The 24,665-nt window shown below is 36.0% G+C and overlaps 1 protein-coding gene across 4 annotated transcripts in view; it reads left to right on the top strand.

Moving 5' to 3' along the window:
• LRRTM4 (leucine rich repeat transmembrane neuronal 4) overlaps positions 1-24,665 on the top strand; it is a 710,494-nt gene that overhangs the window by 26,671 nt on the left and 659,158 nt on the right. The window contains exon 3 of one of the 4 annotated variants that reach the window (XM_082745341.1): positions 4,346-4,393. The exons of the other annotated variants lie outside the window; for them this stretch is intronic. The gene's annotated coding sequence lies outside the window, so the exon portion shown is untranslated. Of the gene's footprint in view, positions 1-4,345; positions 4,394-24,665 lie in introns of those variants that run through there. 4 annotated transcript variants of the gene reach the window in all.

Raw genomic sequence — 24,665 nt, forward strand, 5'->3', positions numbered from 1 at the left:
TTTACTCTTTGTCATTTTTATTACCAGAATTAAACTAGTTTTGTTAAATGAATTGTGAAGCTTTCCATAATTTCTACATTCTGAAATAGTTTAAAATACATAAAAATGGATACTTCATTTATGTCATTTCCAAAACTCTTGGGGTCCTGCATCTTTTCAGGAAGATATATTTCTTAGCTTATTTTTATATAACTTCATGGTTGAGGATTTATTATTTTATCCTCATGAAACAGTTTTGAAAATTTCTACTTTTTAGAAATTAATTTTTAAGAGATCCTCAACTTTGCTGAGTGACATAAATAGAAATTTGAAATTTTAGAGATACCTGGGTGGCTCTGTCAGTTAAGTGTCTGCCTTCAACTCAAGTCATGATCCCAGGGTCCTGGGATCAAGTTCTGCATCAGGTTCCTCTGCTCTGCAGGGAACCTGCTTCTCCCTCTGCCTGCTGTTCCTGCTGCCTGTGTGTGTGCCCACTCGTTCACTCTCTCTCTGACAAATAAATAAAATCTTTTAAAAATTTTGAAAATTTAAAGTAAAGAACAATATTTATAGTTCTGGCAGTCATTTACTTTGCGGTTTTACTCTCCTTAAATACTGATGTCTAGTGTGCCTACCCTTTTTTTCTTGATTTTGTTTTTTAAAAAGTTTGCATGCATTTATTATTGTTGAAAATGGCTTTAAGAATTATTGAACATACCACTTTGTCTCCTGATTTCTTTCTTCTTCAATTTTTCCTGTTTCATCTTTATTAATTTATATCTTCTCTTAAATATATATTCTTATGCCATTTATATTACTGTGGAGTTTAGTTTTTAAAACTTTTTCTTATTTTATAATAAAAGAAGTTAAGTCTATGGCATTTCTTCAGAGTATACATTTGGTTACATTCCAGGAGTTCTGATAGGTACAGTTTTAATGGTCAATAATTTCCAAATAGATTTTATTTAATGTTTTATTTCCTATTTTAACCTTGGATTTATGAGGGAGAATGCTTGTTTTGTCTTTGTGTTGTTGATTTGTGAGACTTCTAAAAACAATTCTAACTAGCCTCTGATTTCATTATATTACTTTTACTTTGTGAGACAAATCTTATGTTGACCAATACACAAAAATCTTTAAGTGTTTTGGGCCTTGCATATGAAAAATACATTATTTCTTTCTAAGGTGTAGCTTTTAATATATTAACCCTCTGAAAAATATTATTTGAGTTGTATAATTTCTTGCTTGCCTTCTGCTTATTGATCTCTCAAAACCAAGAACTATGTATTAATTTTATAGAGTTTTCTATATCTCAATCCTTTATTTCATGGTGGATTCTTACATCCTGATCCCTTCCATTTTTAATATGAATAGGTTTGTGTATATGCATTGTTATTTATTATTTCACACATGGAAGTGTTAGAAATTTTTATGTCCCTCGGGAATAATAGCAATCAGAAATATATACTCTTACTTTTTGTCCAGAAATATACTTTCCACCTAAGTTCTATAAAATCTTATATTAATTTTGTGATCCTTCATAGCATGTTTGAGAACCATCAGTGAAAGGTGGCTGGCCAGTTTTCTTGATGATGCAGTTCCTGTGTCTTTGAAACAATGGTGGAAAGGAGAGGAAGGAGTAAGTGTTTGACTATTTTTAGGAGCCACTGTTCTATGACACTACGCCTCTTTATTCTGTGTACGACTGTCTCAGTCGGATTTACTTGTCAAACGGTGTTGGAGGGTCATCTAGTATCTGTAAAAATATTACCTCTCTTAGTTTTCAATCCTATATTAAATTTTCATCCTTTTACATTTGTATATGATTTAATGATGAATTGGGAGAATATGTATCAAGAGACTGCTAGCTATATGCCATTTTATATTTACAAAACCCCATGCATATGATTTTTATACTTATAAATACCATAGTTGGCTGTTATCCATTCCCTTAAATTGGGTAGGGCTGACATTCTTGATTTTAAAATAAATTTATTGTGGGGTGCCTGGATGGCTCAGTTGTTAAGCCTCTGCCTCCAGCTCAGATCACAATCCTGGGGTCCTACCATCAAGCCCTGCTTTGGGCTCTTTGCTCAGCGGAGAGCCTGCTTCTCCTTCTCCCACTTCCCCTGCTTGTGTTCCCTCTCTCACTATGTTTCCCTCTGTCAAATAAATAAATAAAAATCTTTTAAGAAAGGATAAATTGATTGAATAGATCTGCTAAAATAGATATAACATCTTTTATAATATAATGTCTTTTTCTTTAGATAGCAGTTCAATAATTTCAATCACATTTTAAAAAATATGAATGCATCTAAAACTCAAGATAGACATCATGTTCTCTAGCAAGGGAATAATTATTATACACAATTATATTCCATATCACACTAAATCTTCTTTAAATATCATATAGAGACTACAAAGGAAGATAAAGGTTGGGAATAGTACATGAAGGTCATTAGAGTTTAGAAATCTAGGAGTATATGTTTTGCCATCTTAGCTCATCTACTTACAATTCTTGTCTGTTGCGAGAAGACATTATTTGTTTTTTAAATGCTCAATTATTTAGGCATGCTCCAAGGCTGACTATGACAATTATTCCTCAGGCACCGAAGTCCATGTTTTTGAAATAAAACTCTTAAAGATGCATGTTGTTTTAAATGTTGAATATGTTTCCTTTAGCAGGATTATTTAAAATAAAGTAATTTAATTTTGTAAACAAGCTATTCTTGGTTATTTAACTTGTTGATTTGTGCAACTATAAATCAGAATCTATGTTAGACATGGTGGTTCAATTATTTTGAGGATCAGTCCCCACTTCTCCAAATACTAAAAGCAGACTTCTAAGAAAGGCCAATAAATGGTAGGTAAATTGCAGTTCTCTATAAACGAAAACCTGAAGGATCACCTGTGGATATAACTCATGTGCTATCTGCTGCCAGTGGGTAATATTTGCCTAGGTTCAGCCCAGATTATAGTCTGGGCAGTAGGCAATTTGGGGAGATCAGATGTAAACATCATAGAATAGTATTGCAAAATGAAGATGTATAGAAAGCATCTGATCATAATTGTATGTATTACTAATACATACCTGTTGGATAGAATAGTAGATGATGGGTAATTGTTTATAATATTTTATGAGATCACAAGTAGATATGGATTATTAAAGTCCATTGTCCCATACCAAATAGTTAAGTGCCCTGTGTAAGACTCATTCTAGTTCCAGGTTTAAACATGGCAGAGATTTTAAGTTGAGTGGATAAGAAGAGGACGTGAATCAGACTATTAAATTCTGCAATTGATTAGATCATAGTATTGGAAATTAATTCATATTTGTTTGTACTTGTACTAAAGAACAGCTTGTTATTTTGCTTGATTGATCTGCAAATATGTCACTTTAAAATTCCATTGAAGTTTCAACATGTTGCTCTTTATATTTAATTCTAAAATTTTCATTATTTAATTGGTATTTAAGTACAAATAAAACATGATCCTTCAATGTCATTTGTGCTACTAGAAATTTTTAACTATTTAATTCTGCATTCTTTCTGCATACTATGTTATCTCTGGTCATGTTCTTTCATTCAGAAGAGAGCAGAACATTCCTAATATAGATCTGTCATTTTTACATGTTTATCACAAGAGTTGAAAATGAACATTATCATTCTTGTGAAATGCCAAACAGCATATCTCTTTGTGCATTAATTCTTTTTTTTTTTTTTTAATTTCAGTACACTCATTTGAAAGCATACACAGGCCACTGATTGGGCCTTATGTGTAAAGTTAAAAAAAAAAGTTTTTAATTTGCTTAATAATATTGCTTTTTTCATCAGAGATATGCCATTGTAGTCTTGCATCCCATATGTAGTATTTAGTCTTGCATCCCATAAATTCCCTGCCTTTCCTTAAGGTAGTCATAAGAGTAAGTACACGAAAACTTCTTATACAAATTCTACTTGACAGAATGAGTGAGGAAAAGGTTTTATTTTTTTCCTCAAAAGTGCAAATAAGTGCAAATGGAAGGCAACACACCCTCCTCCTTTTCTCTCTCTCTCTCTCTCTCTCTCTTTTTTTTTTGAACAGGCAGAGAAAGGACAGCAAAGTCAATTTTAAAAATTTATTTCTAAAAACCTATTATTGAATATATTGTTAACTTCTTAAGACTAGCTGCCATCTATTTGTTCCTGATGCAACTGCTCTGTTGAGTTGGAAGGAAATAGATATCCCGATCAATGTGAAGCAGTAGCTAGTTAAAATAGTCTCCAAACTTAATTGTAGAAGCATAGATATGTGATAATCACTGAGTATTTATCATGGCACAAAAAGGTATGATAGAGGTTTTAAATTTATTTTTTAAAAAATACAGCCCCTCCTTTGAAAAGGTATACGGATGCAGCTGACAATCTTCATTTTTGGAGTGCCTCTCATGGATACAATCCGGATTTGAAAACCTCTTTGATTTCCCTTACCTTCCTTGAAACAGTCAAATTCCTGATCTCTTTATAATCTCATTGCATAAAATCCTGTTAATCCCCATTACATTTTTTTTTTGAGCAATATCTCATTTGTCCTCAACTCTACAGTAACATCATGTTTTTCTTCACTCACTGGATCTTTATTCATCATTTCCTGTCTATGCAGATGATACTTTGTCTTATTTTCTCTACCTAGAAATAACCCTCATTTAAAATCCAATTCTTCAATTCTCCAATTTGATGGTGACTTCTTATGTATTCCCAAGGTTCGGATGCTCTTTCTCCTCATTTGTATTACATGATCCTCTTTAAAATTTTTTTTGTTTACTTACTGTTGTCTACATTTGAATTTTAATCCCTTGGAGTAAAAATGTATTTGTCTTTTATATTTAAGAGTCTATTAAATTGTCTGACACATAGAAGTTTCGCAAAAATAAATTATAAAAGTTGTTCTGAAGAACACATTGAATAGTGCTAATAACCCATTGAACAGAATCCAATTCTGGAACTTATTATAATTCTACTTGACATCCTGATTCATTGAGCATTTTTGTTTTTAACCTGTGTTTTCTTAGTCTGTCTGCAGATTCCATGCTTAGATGTTCTATTAATAAACATGTCATTAACTTCTGTTTGTGCTTGGGTGAGCTTGGGTTATAGTAATTAAATTCACTGATTGCAAGATTGTTCTTTATTAACTGTTAAAAACAATAAAGGGAAAGTGAGTTTATCAGCATAAAGAAAAAAAAACCTTGAAAATTTGTTAACTTTTAAGCACTTGTATTTAATCAAATAAAAATAATTTCAAAATTAGAGTTATACTTGTTTCAAAAAATCATTTTTTGAGATGTCTAAAACACATGTTGGATGTCTAAAACGCGTTTCTATTTAACATACTATCAATTATAAATTTCAGGAATTTGATCATAATTAATCCTCTGGTTTTTAGCAGTGTCCTTGACCTTAAGAAAGAGAAAGAGATTCTTAAAAGGTAAACTATACGTGTGTGTGTGTGTGTGTGTGTGTGTATGTGTATATATACTCTCTCTCTCTTTTTTTTTAGATTTTATTTATTTATTTAACAGAGAGAGAGAGATCACAAGTTGGCAGTGAGGCAGGCAGAGAGAGGGGGAAGCAGGCTCCCCGCTGAGCAGGGAGCCCGATGCAGGGCTCCATCCCAAGACCCTGAGATCATGACCTGAGCTGAAGGCAGAGGGTTTAACCCACTGAGCCACCCAGGTGCTCCTATTTTTTTCTAAGAAAGTCCTCAAACTCTAGACCAATCTTGACTCCACAGGCACCTCTTTCTTTGGCTCTAAGACAGAGTCATCCCATCAGATACACATAACTGACCTTGGAAATGTATATGAATGATTTCATGATCTAATATTATAAAAGCCTCCTCAAAGGGGCAGGCCACCTAACTGTGTTAGAGAATTAAAAAGAATTATTGAAATTATCAGAAATATTAACATTGAACTGTAAAAACAATTCAAGTAAACTGCCCAAGAAATTGCCTATTACTAACTAAGGTGTTTGGTTTTCCAGTGGCCAAATACCCTGACTTAATGTCTCAAACGTTATCCACCTCTTGTCTGTGAATGACCCAAATTGTTTCTTAACCTGTGTGTGTTTAGACATAACCTTAATCCTTCAGTAAGACTCAAACCAGTCAAATAAATGCAACTGAGCTTTTACTTTAGTATGCTATGGTCTGATGGCAACACAGCAACATATATTATTTGTATCACATAAATGTTCGAGTTAGCAATGATGTAAAAACAAAACACCTACTTTGAAATATTGAGATAAAAAGAATCACTGACATAAAGCAATCAATACATTCAAGCTCTTATTAAAGATTGTTATATTAGCCAAAACAGTGTTAGTAAAATATATTAGATGGATAAACTTGGTTTTTTTCGTATCAATCCACCGAGGTCTTCTTAATCCACATTCATTCAGATTTCAATCTGCACTCAAGTTCATTTTTATTTTCTCACTGCCTAGAGCTTCTCCCCAAAGAGGAAACTCCATTCAAAGTTGTCTTCTCAGGATGTTGTCATCCTCTGTTCTAAACTTGTCTGTCTTCCACACAGATTTAAAAAAAATGCCCTATGCAATCCTCTGGATTTTCATCTAAAAGGAAGAACTCAGTTATTATACATACATTGTCAGATAATATATATACCTTGTAATTTAGAAAGTCATGACAATAAACCCAATAACTTGAAATTATAGATTAGATCGAAAAATATTTGGAGACAATCAAAAAACAGGTTTTATTATTGGTCAGTTAATACTAATTAGTTTGACTATTAAGTAGATTCTAAGCAAATAAATGAGAGAACAAAATTTTAAAACCTGATTATAAAGTGATACATATCATAGTTATTTGTATTAATATTATACTGGGATAAAATACATTTTGCCATGTTGTCTTATGTCTAAAAATGTCAATGTATTATATAATGATTTTAAACTCCTTTTAAATTTATCATATAATCATTCTGTTCCTTTCTGGATCAGGACCTCTCTGGAATCTGTGTCACGTTTTATTTTCTAATGCATTCAAATAGAATGGAAAGTTATTCACATGTCCTAAGGTGTCTTTTAAAAACTATTTCTATGATGTTTCTGTATTCAAAAATTCATTGTTTTCTATGATAATTTATATTTCATTTTTTTCTTTCTTTGCCTTTTTATTTACTTCCTAAAGTCTCAAAAATCTCATGTAGGGCATTCCATTTATAAGCCAATGCCTTGTAGGAAATCAAATGAGAAATAAATTTTCCTCTTATTCTCTCACAGTTGGAATAAAGATTTGCCAAATCATATTGGAAAAAAGCACCAGTGACTTCAAATTAGTGAGAATCATTTATGGCCGTTCCTAACATGCTTCCCCCATCCATTTTCTTGTTTTTATTGAAGTTACTAATTCAAATTCAGGAAAAGTGTAGCTATCCATTGACCTGAAAATATAAAACATTTGATTTGAAATTTTAGAATGTTTTTCATTATCTTCCTACAGCTGACTAGAGATTAGAGTTGTGCACTATTTTTAGGTCATAAAAATTACAACAGAAATTTAAAGCAATCCAGGACTGCTAAAAAAACTGATACAGCTCATGCTTGTTGTCAGGTTCCCAAAACAAGTAGAAGGAGAAAACAATATTTACCATCTTCATATGCTAATGTATAGTATCCTAAAGTAAGTTCAACTAGAGGAGTTGCCCTCATGCCTTGGATAAACATCCTTTTTGGCAAAGGGGTTTCCCATTTTATGTATCCATGAAGAGAACTGACAAGGATGCCTGAGACAAGTACCACACACTTCAACAACAACAACAACAACAACAACGACAAAAAAACCTCACAATCTTAAAAAGCAAAGAATAGGGGCACCTGGGTGGCAGAGTTGGTTATGTGTGTGACTTTAGGTTCCTGCTCAGGTCATGATCTCAGGGATGTGAGATGGAGCCAGCCTTGTGTTGGGCTCTGTGCTCAGTGCAGAGTCCACTTAGGACTCTCTCTGCCTTTCCCCCTCCCTACCCCCATGCTCTCCCTCTCTCTTTCTCAGTTAAATAAATAAATTAAGTTTAAAAAAATGGATGGAAGGAGAAACAGGGTACCTCTTAGTGCATGAGTAAACCTGGGATGGTAGAATCTCAGCCCTTGATTTTTCCTCTAGTTTATCTAGAACCTAAAAGATGAGCGGGCTCTAACAGCTACAGAATATTCTTGCAATATTTTAATTTTATCAAGCCTTTATATTTGGGTACATAGGCAAAGGCAGAATTCATCTACTGTACTCTGCCTAATTCTTTGGTGTGCAAAGAAGAGGGGGAAACTATTGGATTGCCTTACTAAAGTCAGATTATGCTCATGGTTAAGAAACGAGGTTCTGGAACCAGATTATTGCATTTATATTTCAGCTCTGCCTTATTCTAGGTTTGTGATCCCAGCCAGGTTACTTTACTTCTTTGAGCCTAAATCTTCTTTCCTATAAAATGGAAATAATATTATATCCATACCTTGCAGAACTGTGAAGGCAATAAAATGAGCTAATCTATCAGTTTAGAACAGGGCTTGTCACAGGGAACGTGCTCAATAATTTTAGTTAGTATTCATGATGCTTTTTTTTTTTTTTTTTTTTTTTTTTTCTGAAAAATGTCAATAAGTACGAGACGGATGAGTCCTTTTGGTGGGAGAACTGGTATTCTCTAGGCAGGAAGTGGATAGAGGGGTGGCAGAGGTTGTATTTCCATTTAGGTTGTAACTGAAAAATCTTACCTCAGTTCAAGGCCTTATCAGATGTGGCAGTTGGGGATGTATTAGGTGAATATTTGGCATCTGGATATAGAGTTCAACTGTGAAGAGAAAAGAAGAGAAAAACCTGCACAAGAACCATTGCAATCTCTCTGTCTTTCTGTCTTTGTCACTCTGGTTCTTTCTTGTGCTTTCTCGCTCTCATTTTCTCTCTCTCTCTCTCTTTCTTTCTCTCTCCCTCACACACACATGCTAACACTCCTAGAACAGCCATATATAGCCAATTTTGAGCATCAGAATGTTGGGGAGCGATGCTGAATGGCTCATATGCGTTATTCTTTTTGTAAGTTGTGAGTGTTTATGCCTGCACTTTCTTCTTACCCCCCGCTGCTGTCAGTGCTTAATTTACTGGCTTTATTAATAGTGACAGTACGATGTAGACGGAAAGCGATCTATCTAGGAATTGAAATGATACATTACTTGATTTTCTAGAGACTGTTTGCCTTCACAATGGTAAATTGAATGAGTGTCCAGTGAGTAGCCAGAGATGAACTCTGGATGAGGAGGCTGCGAATTTTCCACAGGCGGTGTGCACTTGCTCTCCCTCTCTTTCTCTCTTGCATTTGCTAACACATTAAAATTGAAGGAATAAATTATTTTATTGGGAAAATAGGACAAGAATTAACACAAGCATCTCTCAAGAAAAGTGAATGCCTTCTGAATCACCTGAAAATAATCTGCTACCAGGCAGTAGTGTTACAGGAGTTTTGAAAGAGCATGGTCTCTGTTTTCGTCTGTGGTTCCTCATACTTGATAGCTTCCTCTTTAAAGCAGAAATCCACAAACATTAACTTTACTGATTAGCCAGGATTTGCTGAGGTTGATAATCAGAGGCAATGTAGTTTAAAGAAAAGCACATAGGCTGAAGCAGACCCCGTCTCTCCCTTACTCCGAATTCCAATGTTGTCAGCGCTGATCAAGCACTCTAGCTGTCGGAAGTTCATTTTCCTCATCTTCCCCATCATATGCCAAATTAAGCCAGGAATAAGGGTGAAATGAGATCCGAGATGAGAAAACCTGTGCCAATTTGTAAAGTATTACTTAAAATATATTTCTTTTGTTCCCTGGACATTTCGTCTTTTTCTAGTTTTTTTTTTTTTTTAAGATTTTATTTATTTGACAGAGAGAAAGATTACAAGTAGACAGAGAGGTAGGCAAAGAGAGAGGGGGAAGCAGGCTCCCTGCTGAGCAGACAGCCTGATGCCGGGCTCGATCTCAGGACCCTGAGATCATGACCTGAGCCGAAGGCAGAGGCTTAACCCACTGAGCCACCCAGGTGCCCCTCTAGTTCTTTATTATTCAACTTACAGGTGGTTTACAGCCTTTGTGAGAAGAGGAAGTGTACAATCATTCTGAAGGGATCTGAGGATCCATGGGCATGAGAGAGAGAGAGAGGGCAGGAAATCCCAGGAAGGAATGACAGGAATCCTCCTCTAACCCTGAGACCCATTGTGGCTCAGGATGACTCAAGGACAATAGCAAACCGGGTACTTCCTGCAGGTCAGGCCACTTTCACAGTCTAAATCACCTCCTGTTAGTTAGCTTTGTTTAGAAGTCTGCAGAGATTAGTACCCTGCTAAGATGCCCGTTCTCCAGTAAACTCTGAGGACTTGCATTTTGATACCTCCAGAACTTTTACAAGGTGTGCTGCCTATTTGATCTTTTTTGGGGGGAGGGTCATATATGTTGTTAACAGAAAAATATTCATTTCTGGAGTATCTCACTTCTTATACTTTTTCATGACGGGTATTAGAGAGCCCATTAAAAGAGTCTCATATTCACTTTCATATATATATTTATATGCATTTCATATATATATATACATATATATATGTATATATATATATATATATATAAAATCTCCAGACATTGACATTAATGAAAAAGCCAACAAGGAAACTCCACTGTTGAAGAGACAGAAAAGTCCTCATATAAAAACAAATATGGAATTGCATAAAAATACTTCACTAAGTAGACTTATCACAACCAGCATTTTTTTTTTCTTTCTAGAAAAGATAGAAATTGAACTCGCATGTGGCAATTATAGCAGAAATCATCTTCACATGGGAGAGTACTTACAGGTCTTTAGAAGTAAATGCCTCTGAAATGACATGAACAAGTAGAAGTTGATTTTCTCTAATCAAATATCTTGGAAACCCAAATTGTTTTCCAGGAAAAGAATGAATGTGTATATATCAGCGTATGTGTAGAGACAAATACCTTTCAGTCAATGGACTGTTTTTGAACATGTGAAAGTTGTTCATGACTGAACTAAGTGTTTGCAGAAAGTTCCTTTCCTTAAGGAAAGCAGAAAAGAAAAGAAAATGTTCAAAATAGTAACTTCAGATATAGAACAATATGTTTAGATACCTAAAGTTTTATAAATAACCCTTAAGAACCTTATTTTGTTTTTGTTTTTGTTTTTTTGTTTTGAGAAAGAGAGAGCTTACATGAGGGGGTACACAAGGAGAGGGAGAGAGAGAGTCCTAAGCAGGTTACACACCCAGCATGAAGCGCAAAGCAGGGCTCAACACAGGACCTGAGCCAAAATCAAAAGTTGGACACTTAATTGATTGAGCCACCCAGGTGCCTCTAGAACCCTAATAATTAAAAGAGATGGAGGAGTAAGGCATATTTATTGGTTATCATACTTCATCCTGGAAATTTTGAAAGCTGCCCTGTTGAATGATAACTCATGCTTACATAGATGTAAAGTTAAATTTGCACTTACAATAACATTTTTATCTCAAATTACATTTTGTATTAACAATGAAAAAAAAATGACTTTCAAAGAGTTAAGCTTGAACTTGTGTGTTTCTATTATCTCCATGAAAGTCATGATCAATTTTGATACTATGTGAGATAGAAAAGAAAATAGAGGGCAAGACAAATAGGTAGGAAGCAGCAAGCAATAGCAGGAAGAGCCGTGATTTTTAAGACTGCCAACACTGGATTTTAACTTAATCCATCTTGCAATTTAAAATCTGTGTTACCTGGAAGAAGACACTGTATGTCTATGAGCCCGATTCCCTTGTTGTTTTTGTTTTTTTTTAAGATTTTTATTTATTTATTTATTTGACAGAGAGAGAGATCACAAGTAGGCAGAGAAGCAGGCAGAGAGAGAGGGGGAATCAGGCTCCCTGCTGAGCAGAGAGCCCAATGCAGGGCTCGATCCCAGGACCCTGAGATAATGACCTGAGCCAAAGGCAGAGACTTAACCTACTGAGCCACCCAGGTGCCCCCGATTCCATTATTCTTAGGATAGAATTAACATCTGCCTCATGTGGTTGTTGAAAGCATAAATACATTTCCAATGCTGTATGACACAGAAATCCACCTCAAAATAAATAAATTATTCAAAAGTAAGATAAAAGGAACATAATATTTTCTTTTGCACTTATGGGAGAATTTTATTTTATTTTTTAAAGATTTTATTTATTTATTTGACAGAGAGATATCACAAGCAGATGGAGAGACAGGCAGAGAGAGAGAGAGAGAGAAGCAGGCTCCCTGCTGAGCAGAGAGCCGGATACGGGACTCGATCCCAGGACCCTGAGATCATGACCTGAGCCGAAGGCAGCGGCTTAACCCACTGAGCCACCCAGGAGCCCTGGGAGAATTTTAAAATAAAGGTTCAACTCTACAGAATAGGGTTATTACCCCACCAAATCCCCTTTTAGGACTTCCTTTAGTCAGGATGAGAGCAATCCTTATTCAGAAATCATTGTTCTTGCCATGTTCTTGCCATGGTAATGTTTTCCAGTATTCACGTGAAATATTTCATGTATCTCAGTAAATACTTCTATTTTCTGTGGTGGCTCTTGATTTTTTTAAAAACTGCTTTCCTGGATCTTCAGTGGATCTTCTTCTTGAATTATATGTAATGCTAATGATCTCACCGTGTGAGACCACTAATGTGCTCTACCCTCTTTCTTCCTCTCTCTCTGTCTTTTGTTCTCTTGCTCCTGTCCCTCCATCCTTTTACAATTCTCTAGAGAAGGGGCATTGGAAAGCCCCTATGGAAGTTAACATTGCTCAGTCTTTTATCACACTTATGTGACAAAAACCATACACACATACACACACACAAAAACACATACATGTATATACCTATCACTTCAGAATAAATTATTCCATACATACCTGCATTTATTGTTACTTTTTAAAGTAGAATTTTGTAATAGAAATTAATAACACACTCTTAAGGCAAAAGAAAGAGAATCATCTGTAATCTTACCCCTTAAAGAAAACCACCATTCACTTATTTTTATGGTAAAATATTCTAGAGTAAATTTTCACTTAGACTATTTATTTTCAAAAGATTGGACTATTACTGTAAATAATACGTATATATATGTATTTTTTTTAGATTTTTATTTATTTATTTGACAGAGAGAGAGCACAAGTAGGCAGAGAGGCAGGCAGAGAGAGAGGAAGGATCCCTGCTGAGCAGAGAGCCCAATGCTGGGCTCCATCCCAGGACCCTGGGATAATGACCTGATCTGAAGGCAGACGCCTAACCCACTGAGCCACCCAGGCACCACATACTGTAAATAATATTTGTAACTGGCTTTAGCATGGCAATTGTTCCATGTCATTTAATATTCTACTGCAACGTTATTTTTAGATTGGATTATTTACCACTACGAAGGTTTTTCAAAATGAATTCACCTTTATTTAAAGCCTTAACTACAATTCATAGTTTTTACTCTTTTCATTGTCTTCTAAAATCTTTTATATGGTCATTTTTTTTCTTTTTTGATGCAAGATATTAGAGAATAAATATTTTTGCCTACTTTTAAATTTCTAAGTTTTTTGTTTTGTTTTTGTTTTGTTTTGTTTTTTTACTCCTGAAGTTAATGTGTGACATTTTGCATTATGCTCAGGCAATTTGACCTATGTATTTACTGGTTTTGAATTTTCATATTTAATTTTCACTTAGATTATGATCAGGTTTTAGAAATATTCTATGAGCACATAAGAAAGGTGCATCCTTTGTATTATAAATGTGTCAATACATAGTTCTAAAATAAATCCTTTTAATTATGTTACCCAATTTCTTGATCATCTTTATGTTTCTTTTTTTTTTTAATTTTTTTTTTTTTAAAGATTTTATTTATTTATTTGAAAGACGGAGATCACAAGTAGGCAGAGAGTCAGGCAGAGAGAGAGAGAGAGAGGGAAGCAGGCTTCCTGCGGAGCAGGGAGCCCGATGCGGGGCTCGATTCCAGGACCCTGAGATCATGACCCGAGCCAAAGGCAGCAGCCAAAACCACTGAGCCACCCAGGCGCCCCCATCTTTATGTTTCTACAATTTTAATATGTCTAGGAATTAGAAAGACATACTATAATTTTATCTGCCCAAAAGTGTGAAAATTAACTTATATTAAAGGTAATAAATTTGTGAGGTTCACACATATCCATCAAATATTTCTTCTCAGTGAGAAAATAGAATATTAGTTTAATGGAGCTGGGGTAACTATTTTAGATGAAAGGAGGTAATTTATTCTCATCATAAAACAATAGTAATCAAATTCCAAATAAATGAACAAATGAGCATATGTAAATAAATGAAATGACTTTAGAACCAGAGAATATAAAGGTGTATGTTTGTAAATGCTAGCTAGGAGAAGGGCATTGCGCACTTAGGACAGACTGAACAACAAAAAGGAAGGGAATTCTTTTGCGTGCAGACTCCATGAATGAGTTCAGGTATGAGACTTCTTTTTACATCTATAAACAAGGCATTCTGGACATCTTTTTCCCCTGAGACTCTAATTCTTTTATTAAATTTTCCAATGTGTCTGTGTTAGAAAAGGTCGGTACTGATCAATAGGGAAATACAAAAGTTTATTGTGTGTGTGTGATAAAACCTTAAACAAAATCATAAGAAAAGAGATAAGATGTAGGATGCTCTGATGAAAGACAATTATTTTATTAAATAGGAAGTGCAGACCTGCAAACAAATCAATCAAAAATAAAATGTCATTGAGCGCCTGGGTGGCTCAGAGGGTTAAGCCTCTGCCTTCGGCTTCGGTCATGATCTCAGGGTCCTGGGATCGAGTCCCGCATCGGGCTTTCTGCTCAGCAGGGAGCCTGCTTCCTCCTCTCTCTCTCTCTGCCTGCCTCTCTACCTGCTTGTGATCTCTGTCTGTCAAATAAATAAATAAAATCTTAAAAAAAAAAATAAAATGTCATGTACTTTGAATTAAAGAAGGCAAGGAAAAGAAAAGGCAATCTGAGAAAGAAATATAAAGTGCCAATTATGAAAAAATGCCAAATTTTCACATAAATAAAAGACATGTAGGGGCGCCTAGGTGGCTCAGTTGGGTTAAGCCTCTGCCTTCAGCTCGGGTCATGATCTTAGGGTCCTGAGATCAAGCCCCATGTCGGGCTCTCTGCTCAGCAGGGAGCCTGTTTCCCTTCATCTCTCTCTCTCTCTGTCTGCCTCTCTGCCTACTTGTGATCTCTGTCTGTCAAATAAATAAATAAAATTTAAAAAAATGCATATTACACTAAAAATCAGTTATCTTTTTTCCTTGTCAGATTAGTAAATAGTTTAAAAACTATTGCCTCTAGTGTTGTTAGCGAATGGGTAAACTTTTCCAGAAGACAATTTCGAAATACGTATTAAATGACTTTACAACATGCATTTCATTTCACCTAAAAAACACCGAGAAACTAGACTAATGAAAAGACATTAGCTTATATTTGCCTTGTATGCAGAAAAAAGTATACAAAGGGAGGAAAAAAAAATTCTATATGAGATAACGGTATATTTCTTAAATACACTGTGCCCATTCATAATAAATTGTTTATTTGTGAAAAATAGTTTCAGCATTGTTCATTGTGATAGTAACCTGTGATACCTCGTAATAGACAGCTGGCTAGCAAAATGACGCAGGCTATCTGTATGACTGAAGATTTGAAAGTTTCTTGTGTGTGTGTGTGTGTGTGTGTGTGTGTGTGTGTTTTCTAGTAGAATTAATGTACTTCCCAAGTTAAGCTAAATAAATTTCTTATGAATGAACTGAGTTGTAAAACCAACACCACCTGTGCTCCTTTGTAGGTGTGAATTCGAGTTGCTTCCTCTGCAATGCACAGTTGGTGGTATTAGAGAAAGAACAATTTTCCCTTCTATTACATATTTAGAAGAAAATGTTTCCTCATCAAAGTATATCCTTTCTCTCGGTAGCAAATTTTTCTTGATGTCCATATGTCTGCCTTTCGCACAATCAGTTATTTGCAATATACTCAACCTTCCCTTTCCCCAGCTTTCAACTTCACGAAATGGAATTTGGACTTTTGGATATCAGTTGGATGGACAAAGATTTATGTTATTATGCTGTGACGTTGTGTGGCAGTCAACAATTGTGTTGTGAAAGCCTTAACTATGTCATGTCACAAAGCAAGGTGTTGATTATTTGAAAATATCATCATATTGTGCCTTTATTGTTTTATAAGGAGTGCAGTCTGAAAGAATTGCTGATTGCTATACACAACATAGTTGAATCAAAGGTGATCCTTGCTACATCTGCAGAAAACAACTAATTTTGACCCTCAAACATATAGGTCATTGTGGGTCAATTATAAAGCAAAATAAAGAAAACTGAAGTTAATTTTCCTTGAATAATTTGGTACTAGAATTTCTGTAACATTTACTTGACTTTTGAGTATTTTATAATCTTGGTTTAATTTTGATATTTTTTGGTCTAAACCAAAACAATCATATTGATTCTGTTGCAACCTTCCTGACATTATTGGAGCCACCCCTGTTGAGACGTTTCCAATGAAATAGGCTTCCATGACTATTTTATGTACAATGAATCATATACATATATTGGCAGTTTGCCTCTGTCAGAAAACTGCAGATAAGGTTAAGCCAACAAAAGAAGAAATAGGATTGACAATTTATAGAAAGTCTTACCTATGTATACAAAATAGCTGCAGCCCCCAAACAAATACCTCCAAATCTATTCAGTGTCTTTTGTTTCTCTGTTTTTATCAGCTGCTATCTCTTTCCTTTGCTCTCAGTTCTTTCCTCTGTCCCTCCCTTCCTGTTGCCCATCCCTCCACACGTGCTAATTTTTAAAGTAATTTTCTTTTGAGTATTTTTCTCTGAAAATTAAAACACGTACACACGAACACTTTAAATGTGAATCCTGTAGTTGGTTTTTTTTTTTTTTTTTTCTGCATCACTGACCCAGAAATAACAAAAAGCCCTGGTTGTGTTTCGGTGTAATACCAATGAGACGGATGAGAGGTGATAACAAACAAGGACGAAGCAGATAAATCCACCTGGCTCATGATCCAAATGAACGGAGGTGACAGAGAACACTTTCCAAATTGCCAGGACTAATTGAATAAATGGTTACTTGTGAGAATGACATACAAGCAGGCTTGTATGTCATATGGCCTGTTGCTGTGTTTAGAATTCCACCTACCAGAGAAAGTGGGGAAAGTGCACAATAGGAAAAAATCTCTTTTTCATTTCTTTATTAGTGTCACATACCCTGGTGCCAATAAAGCTGTCAGGCAGATGTTTCAATTTAAATACCCCTGGCAGAAACTTTATTGAAAATCAACACAAATCATGGTCAACTATCAGTTCTTACTCCCCAAAGAAACAATTAAGTTAAAGTGACAGCTCAGAAGGCCTCATGAGGCAGAAACCAAAGCTCAAGGTCTGTGAGTGGAAGGTGTTCTGTGTCACAGTTGTCAAGCTGCAATTGGGTCAATGGTCTTTTCTTTATTTGATTTTACTTGTACATCAGTCCCACTCATTTCTAGAAAGAAAAAAAAAAAATGGGCTAATAGAGCTATCAGGTGAGCACTGTGCATAAAATCAATCCCATTAGCCTGAAGGGAAAGCAAAACTCCTGTGTCTGAGTGACATTAATTTGTGTGTATGTCTTTGATTTTACATGCTCTGTTATTATAACAATAATCATATTTATCCTAAAACTACATCCTTATGAATTATTTGGTAAATATTTCTTTCAAATAATTAGGAAAGTGATTATTATTTACTACATAATGTTTATTCATTATTTTAGTAATATAACATTTCGCCATTTTCAAGTTGCTTTTACGTTTATTATCCACCTTGATTCCCCCAACAATCCAAAAAGTGGGAAGGGTAGATATGCTTATATGTATATAACAGTCTCAAAATCTGAGTCTCAAAGTCTTAGTGACGTGATAATGAGGATGGACTATATGTGTGCAAGTGTGTGTGTGTGTGTGTGTGTGTGTGTGTGTGAATTGCAGAAGAATGTAGCCTGAAACAGAAATAGAGTCCTTATTTTCTGACTCTAAATCCTCAATCTATTATCCCTTCAGGCTTCTTTCTGGTTTTATCACTGCCTTTATCTATTTAACATTTTAATTTAGGAATAATAATAAATCTTGATAACACAATTAGTTTAATAACAATGGCTGTGGGTTTGACTGTCACTCAAAAGATGATTTTATTCACTTTAGAATTAGATATACCTGAAACTCGCCTGATGTTTAATTAATTCATTTATTCCTTCCTTTATTTCTTTCATCAACAAATTGGTTATCTACCAACTTCATTTTGAACACTACTGAGGTGGATAGGCTCCCAGATAGAGTAGGAACTCTTCCTGATTTCACATTTTGGCCCTGACAATTACCACTGAGAAAATTAAGCCAGTGATTGACTCCTTGGTGTAAGGTTCTTATCTGTAAAGTGGGTGCAGGAGCCCCTATAACACTGAATATTTGGGAGGATTAAACGAAGTACAAATGTATCATCACTACTGAGTACGTGATATATTCTATGCATAGGGTTAAGCACAAGAAATACATTAGTGAGGAAAATAAACTCGGCCATGGTTTTACAGAATCTTCTATGTTTGGGAAGAATATGACAATAAAAAAAAAGAGCAAATACAGTCAAATCTCATTATTCACAATAGTTATGTTTTATGATGTCACCATGAACTCTGAATTAGCACACACTAAACCACTGCCCCTAGGGGAAACACAGGGTGGGTTCTGGTCAGAACAGTTTCTGTCAGCTGATCAATACATAACCTTGTTTTATGTGTGTTTCTAGGTAAAGACACCTTATTTAATATATGCTGTTGATTCACTGACATTGAACTCACCGCCAACAGCACTATAACTCATTTCCTGAACAAAGCTCATCTAACACACATTTTCTCTGTAAGGAGCATCATAGCTTTCTTGCACTTAGGACTACTAGACAGTACTTCAGCAGTACACTTGGGGACATTTTAAACAGAAAAATCACCAACAAAGGGCACAAGAAATGCAAAAAATGTAGCACAAAATAGACTGCAAAAAAGACACTTGTTTGTGCTATGATAGCTGAAACAAGAAGGCAGAGTTCAACCTCAGATGAGAACATGCTCCCTGGGTGACAAATTTTTCACAGCTATGCACATGCCATGAATGACCCTGAAAACACTGTAAGAGTTAGGTTTGAGGTTACAATTAATTTTGTGAGTAGGGCAAATTTACGAATACGGAATTTGTGAATAAGTAGCAAAGGCTGTGTGTGCATGTGTGTGTGTGTGTCTAAGACATACCAGGTGGTAAAATGTATCATGGAGAAAAATAAGTCGAGGTACAGGGGCTGGAGAATACTGCTGTTGATGGTGGAGCATGTGTTGTGTGTGTAGGTGGTCAGCAAAGACCTCTGTGATGAGATGGTATTTGAACAAAGATCTTAAAGTTAGGGAAGAGGCCATGTGGGTATGTATTGGAAATGTCTTCCAGGCAAAGAACAAGTGCAAATGACTTGAGGCAGTATCATAATTGATTTGTTTAAAGATCTCAAGAAGGCCTGGAAGCTAAAGTGAGATGAGGCTGTGGAGGAGATGAGGTCAGAGAGATGGCAAGGAGATAGGGTATGTGAGGCATGAGAGCGAGCTCTGGGAATTCAGGGAGTGTTTAAGATGAGTGACATAATCTATTATATTTAAAGTGGATCACTCTGGCTTTTGTGGGGAATTGATGGGAGGGAATCAAGGATCCATTTAGGAAATTATTACAGTCCGAAGATTCGTTCCAGTAGTTTGGCTAGAGATGATGGGACTTCGAACCAGAATGGTCGGGAGTGACCAGATTTTAGATATATTTGGAAATTAGAGTTAATTAGGATTTGGTGATTGCACATCAGGTATAGAAAAAGAGGAGTTCATTGTAACTCCATGATGACTCTGAGCGACTGGAAGAATGGAGTTGCTTTCAACAAGAGGGTGGGGGAAATGTATGAAGTTGGCTTGTGAGGCTTGTGAGGGATAATCAGGAACTTGATTTTGTGCATGTCACGTTTCAGATGAAGATTTAAAATGCAAGTGGGAATGTTAAGTCCAGAGCTATTGTGTGAATTTGGAGTTTAGGGGAATAGTCTGGACTAGAGATGTATATCAGGAGTCAACAACACATGAAGGGTATTTAAAGCCACAAGACTGCAGAGACCACTGAGCAAGAAGAACTCAGAAAAGAGGTGCTAAGACTGAGTCGTGCTCATTAAATTACTAGGTCATTGTGGTCTTAATAAGTTTTATGTCCACTTGATTGGTACTAATTGAGCCCCACAGAGCTTCTCACGATTTCTGAAACAATTGATATGACTTATCATAACCTTATCTATATAACTTAAGTGGAAAGGAATAGTTGCCCCTTAAGAAATATTGGCTTCTATTTTAATGGCTCGAGGGTGAATTTTGTGTTCTATAATTACAAAAGCAAAATCTTAAGACAAACCTATCATAAAATACCCAGTGAATTGTTGATTCTGATTAAGATTCACCCTATGATGCTGGGGTGCATTTTTAGGGACTGTCAACAACCAAAGGTTGTGACTATTCCATAAATACTCTTTCCTTACCTGAAGCAGCAGTCTTTGGATCTACCTAAGGTTCGTTCTGTGGACTCACCTTTCTGCTCTTTACAGATTCATTGAATAGTGAACCAAATGCCTCTTGGTGTTATTCTAAAAGTACATTATCAAGCCTTCCTTTTCAAAAGGATTTCATGCTTTCAAACACTTGCTTTGTGTCATTTGGTCTGTGTTTTATGTAATTTTCAATATATTTGGCATAAACTTGGTGTGCCTTCCAAAATTCTCACGTCCACCCATCTGCTTGTCCATATGCCAAAAACCAAGATAAATAGCTCTTAATCTTTAGTTCTTAAGGGAATAGTTGGACTACTTGGAATGAAATATTCTACCTTGCTATATGTTATGTGATCACAAATGATACATGCAACTTGCATGCCTAATATTATACATTTTAAAATGTGTTTGCCTGTGCCTAAACATGTTTGTGCTTTTCGTAGCAGTTCTTTGTCCGTCCTAAGGAACTATGCCTAATTGAGCTAATACGCATTGATCTTGAGCAACTGGCTTCTTACCCTATCTGAGCCACCCCTGCCTTTCAAACAGTGCAACCTTACATTTCCAGGAATATACGTTTATTGTGATTAGCTCTACTTTTATAAATAAGAAAACTTTACTCAATTATGGTATTAAACTAATCATCACTTCGAAATGGAGACAATTTTATCAGTCTTATCCACTCTCAAGAGTTGTATGAAAATGTCAGAAAGCATATAAAGTGCCATAGGAAAAAAAAAAAAAAAGTTGTCCTTGAGTGTGTATAAATTATAATACTGAATGTATTTATAGCAATATATGGATTCATATGTATGTTTTAAATATATGTGTTATACATACATAAAAATTTTTAATCATCTTCCTTTTCCAGAGTGAGATTCATATCTTTAGTTTGCTGCAATTCATCATCTCACTTTCTTAAAATCTTTTTATATATTCATCAAAATTAGGGTCTTTATTCTGGAATCAGATGGAAATGAAATAAAGTCTCTGGATTCCTCATTTGCATAATTGCAAAATTTTGATTTATGTGTTAACCTGGCACTAATTCCCATCTATTTCTTGGCAGTGTCTTTACAGTAAGCAGCAAGCTTATTTTTTCAGTACATTAGCTCTCTATTACTAACATTCAGTTTGAATTCTTTGTAGGATTTTTTTCCTGCCCCCTGACACATTCTCTCTCTCTCTCCATCAAACAGGCTTCTGTTTGAGTAGTTTATTAGTGGCCTTCTGTGAAATAAAGATGCTTCTGTGTGGGCTGTGGTTCCCCCGCTGCCCCTGCTTTCAGAGGCAAACCCTTGCTGTTTCCTTTGCCCAGGCCGATTCTGTAGATTTTAGAGACCACCACTGCAGTCGAACTACTTTCCTCAAACGTAAATGCTTAGGTAGGAATCAAGCTAACCTCGTTCCCTATTATTTTCTCCTGACTCCTTCTCTGCCCTTCCTGTTAAGAAAGCAGCTGAAGCTGAGCACTGAAGGACAGTTTCTGTGTTCCAGAAGGGCGGCACCATCTGCACCCACAGGGTGCGATCCGACTCTCCTAAGTGAAGGTCTGCATTCGTTGTTCATTTCTGTACGCATTGTGGCAAAAACAGGCAAGCCACTAGGTACTGCTCGAAGCATTAAAATCTAGGGGGAAGGGCGCCGTTTAGCAGGTGTTTTTAGTCGTGTCCTCAGTGACAGAGAGTAAGGCTCTTGTGCTACCTTCCCCGCCCCCGACCATGAGGGAGGGCCAAGGATCGATTGGAATCTTAGGGGCGTGGCCTGTGTGGGGGTAGACAGCGCATCAGGAGAGGATGCCCATGCAGAGATGTGTGGGAACACAGGACCCAGCAACAGGAGGAGAGCAGGAAGAGGGCCAGGGAGTGTGTAAAGATTTCCAGACTCCTCCAGTCAGAATTTATATCCGCAAGTCTGGGTAAAGAGAGCTGATGGTGTTCCCAGAGCTCTCTGTAGGGAGCCCTGTTCTGGGGCTCACCACACTGCATGGCAATTGCCCTAGACTCTAAGCCCCATGAGGACTTGGTACCCCAGAATAGTATAGCTTTTCTATATTTGAAGAATAGATACAGTTTGTTCCAAAAATGTTTTAAGTACGCCTCGATTTCATCGCCTCTTGTAAGAGAATGAATGGTTTGCCTGACTGTGGGCTTCCTGTGGACAAGGAATGTGTATTAAGCATATTTGCATCCCCAGTAAATGATTCTTAGTTCATATGCTTCCCAAGAGCATAACGTAGTACTGTACTCATAGTAAGAGTTAAATATTTGTCAGATGAGGACACAAATAGAAGAACTGAAAAAGTCAGTGATAGCCAAATGTGTAGCTGAATAATGTGGTTTTGATGAACATTTTTTTTCCCTTCGTACTCTCTGATCTTTGGGTTTTATTATCTGAAGAAGAAGCAGAGGAGCATTATAAAACAAATACTAGTCACTGGCAAGGTATTCCATGATGGATATTTAGAGTATCATAGATCTGTTGAAGAAAAAAAGGGAACAGCTAATGAAATAAAAGAAAACACAAAAATAAATGAACAGAAACCATATGACAGGACTTTTTTATATCACTTGGCTGACATCAAGTACTATATAAATGCCTCTGATTGCAACTCAAAAGCAAACAGTGGTGGTGGGGGAGACGAATCAATAAATAACCTCTGACATTTATTCAAAATATTTTTTCAGGGTTGACACCCATTGATTTTATAGCACACAAAATGTGTTTCTTTTCTAAAGGTCTTGTCATTTTTTCCTACTATCCAAACTTGAGGTCACTTTATTCCTTTTTTTTTTTTTTTATAATTTTTTTTTTTTAAAGATTTTATTTATTTATTTGACAGACAGAGATCACAAGTAGGCAGAGAGGCAGGCAGAGAGAGAGAGAAAGGGAAGCAGGCTCCCTGTGGAGCAGAGAGCCCGATGTGGGGCTCGATCCCAGGACGCTGAGATCATGACCTGAGCTGAAGGCAGCAGCTTAACCCACTGAGCCACCCAGGCACCCCATTTTTTTTTTTTTTAAACAGGTGGTTTTCAGGATAAAATGTCAATTTAAATTGTGTCTAAAATTATTGTTACATTATTTATATATTTGATCTCAGAATAACTAATAATCAAATGATTGTGCTTGGGCCCAATTTCTTTGATGTGTATCATTCTTAGAATATGTTCAAAGGATTTTCCTCTGTATGTTTTTGGTTAAGAGTGCAGTATACAAGCCTACACATACACCCATGCAGTCATGAATGTGTAAATGAATGCAGATACATTCTTGGGCCATCTGAAGTGGGATTTTATCCAGATACCCAGACTCCTTACAGGTATATCTAAAATGGCTAGGTGGCATTAGTGCAATCCCTAGTGGATAAGAACCTGGAACAGCAGGAGCATGGCTTTTGTCTTTCTTGGATGATAACAAGACAGAGAGATCATGCTGGAACTATATGTGGAGGGGGCAAAGTCTTGCTGTTATGTGTCAGGATGGCCATTCCAAACTGAGAATACATGAGTAAAGAAACTTAATGTGCTGACCACCAGATCCTGTGAAAAACTCAGAGCTCAGAGCTGTCTGCAAGATACATTTTTCAGCTGGGACACTTGGGTGGCTCAATTGGACTGGAGCCCTGCATCAGGATCCCTTTCAGCGGGGAGTCGGCTTCTCCCTCTGCCCCTTCCCCTACTCATACTCTCCCTGTGTCAAACAAATAAATAAATAAAATCTTTGTGGGGTCGGGGGAGATACAGCATTCTGCCACACAAACCCCCTTTCCTCTCCTTATCTCCCTCCAAAAAAACCAACCAAAACCCCCAGAACAACAAAAAGCAAAACAGTCTTGTTTTATATAAAAAAATGTTACCATGTAAAATATGACGCTTAGTTTCAGTTATGTCAATAAATTAACACACAGAAGTGAAAGTTGCTGCAGTTTGGAAGCTTTTTATCACAGCATTAAATGTTTTATTGAAGACGGATTATCCCAGAAAAGA

This window comes from Mustela nivalis (genome assembly GCF_964662115.1).
Source record: "Mustela nivalis genome assembly, chromosome: 8".
Lineage (NCBI taxonomy): Eukaryota > Metazoa > Chordata > Mammalia > Carnivora > Mustelidae > Mustela > Mustela nivalis.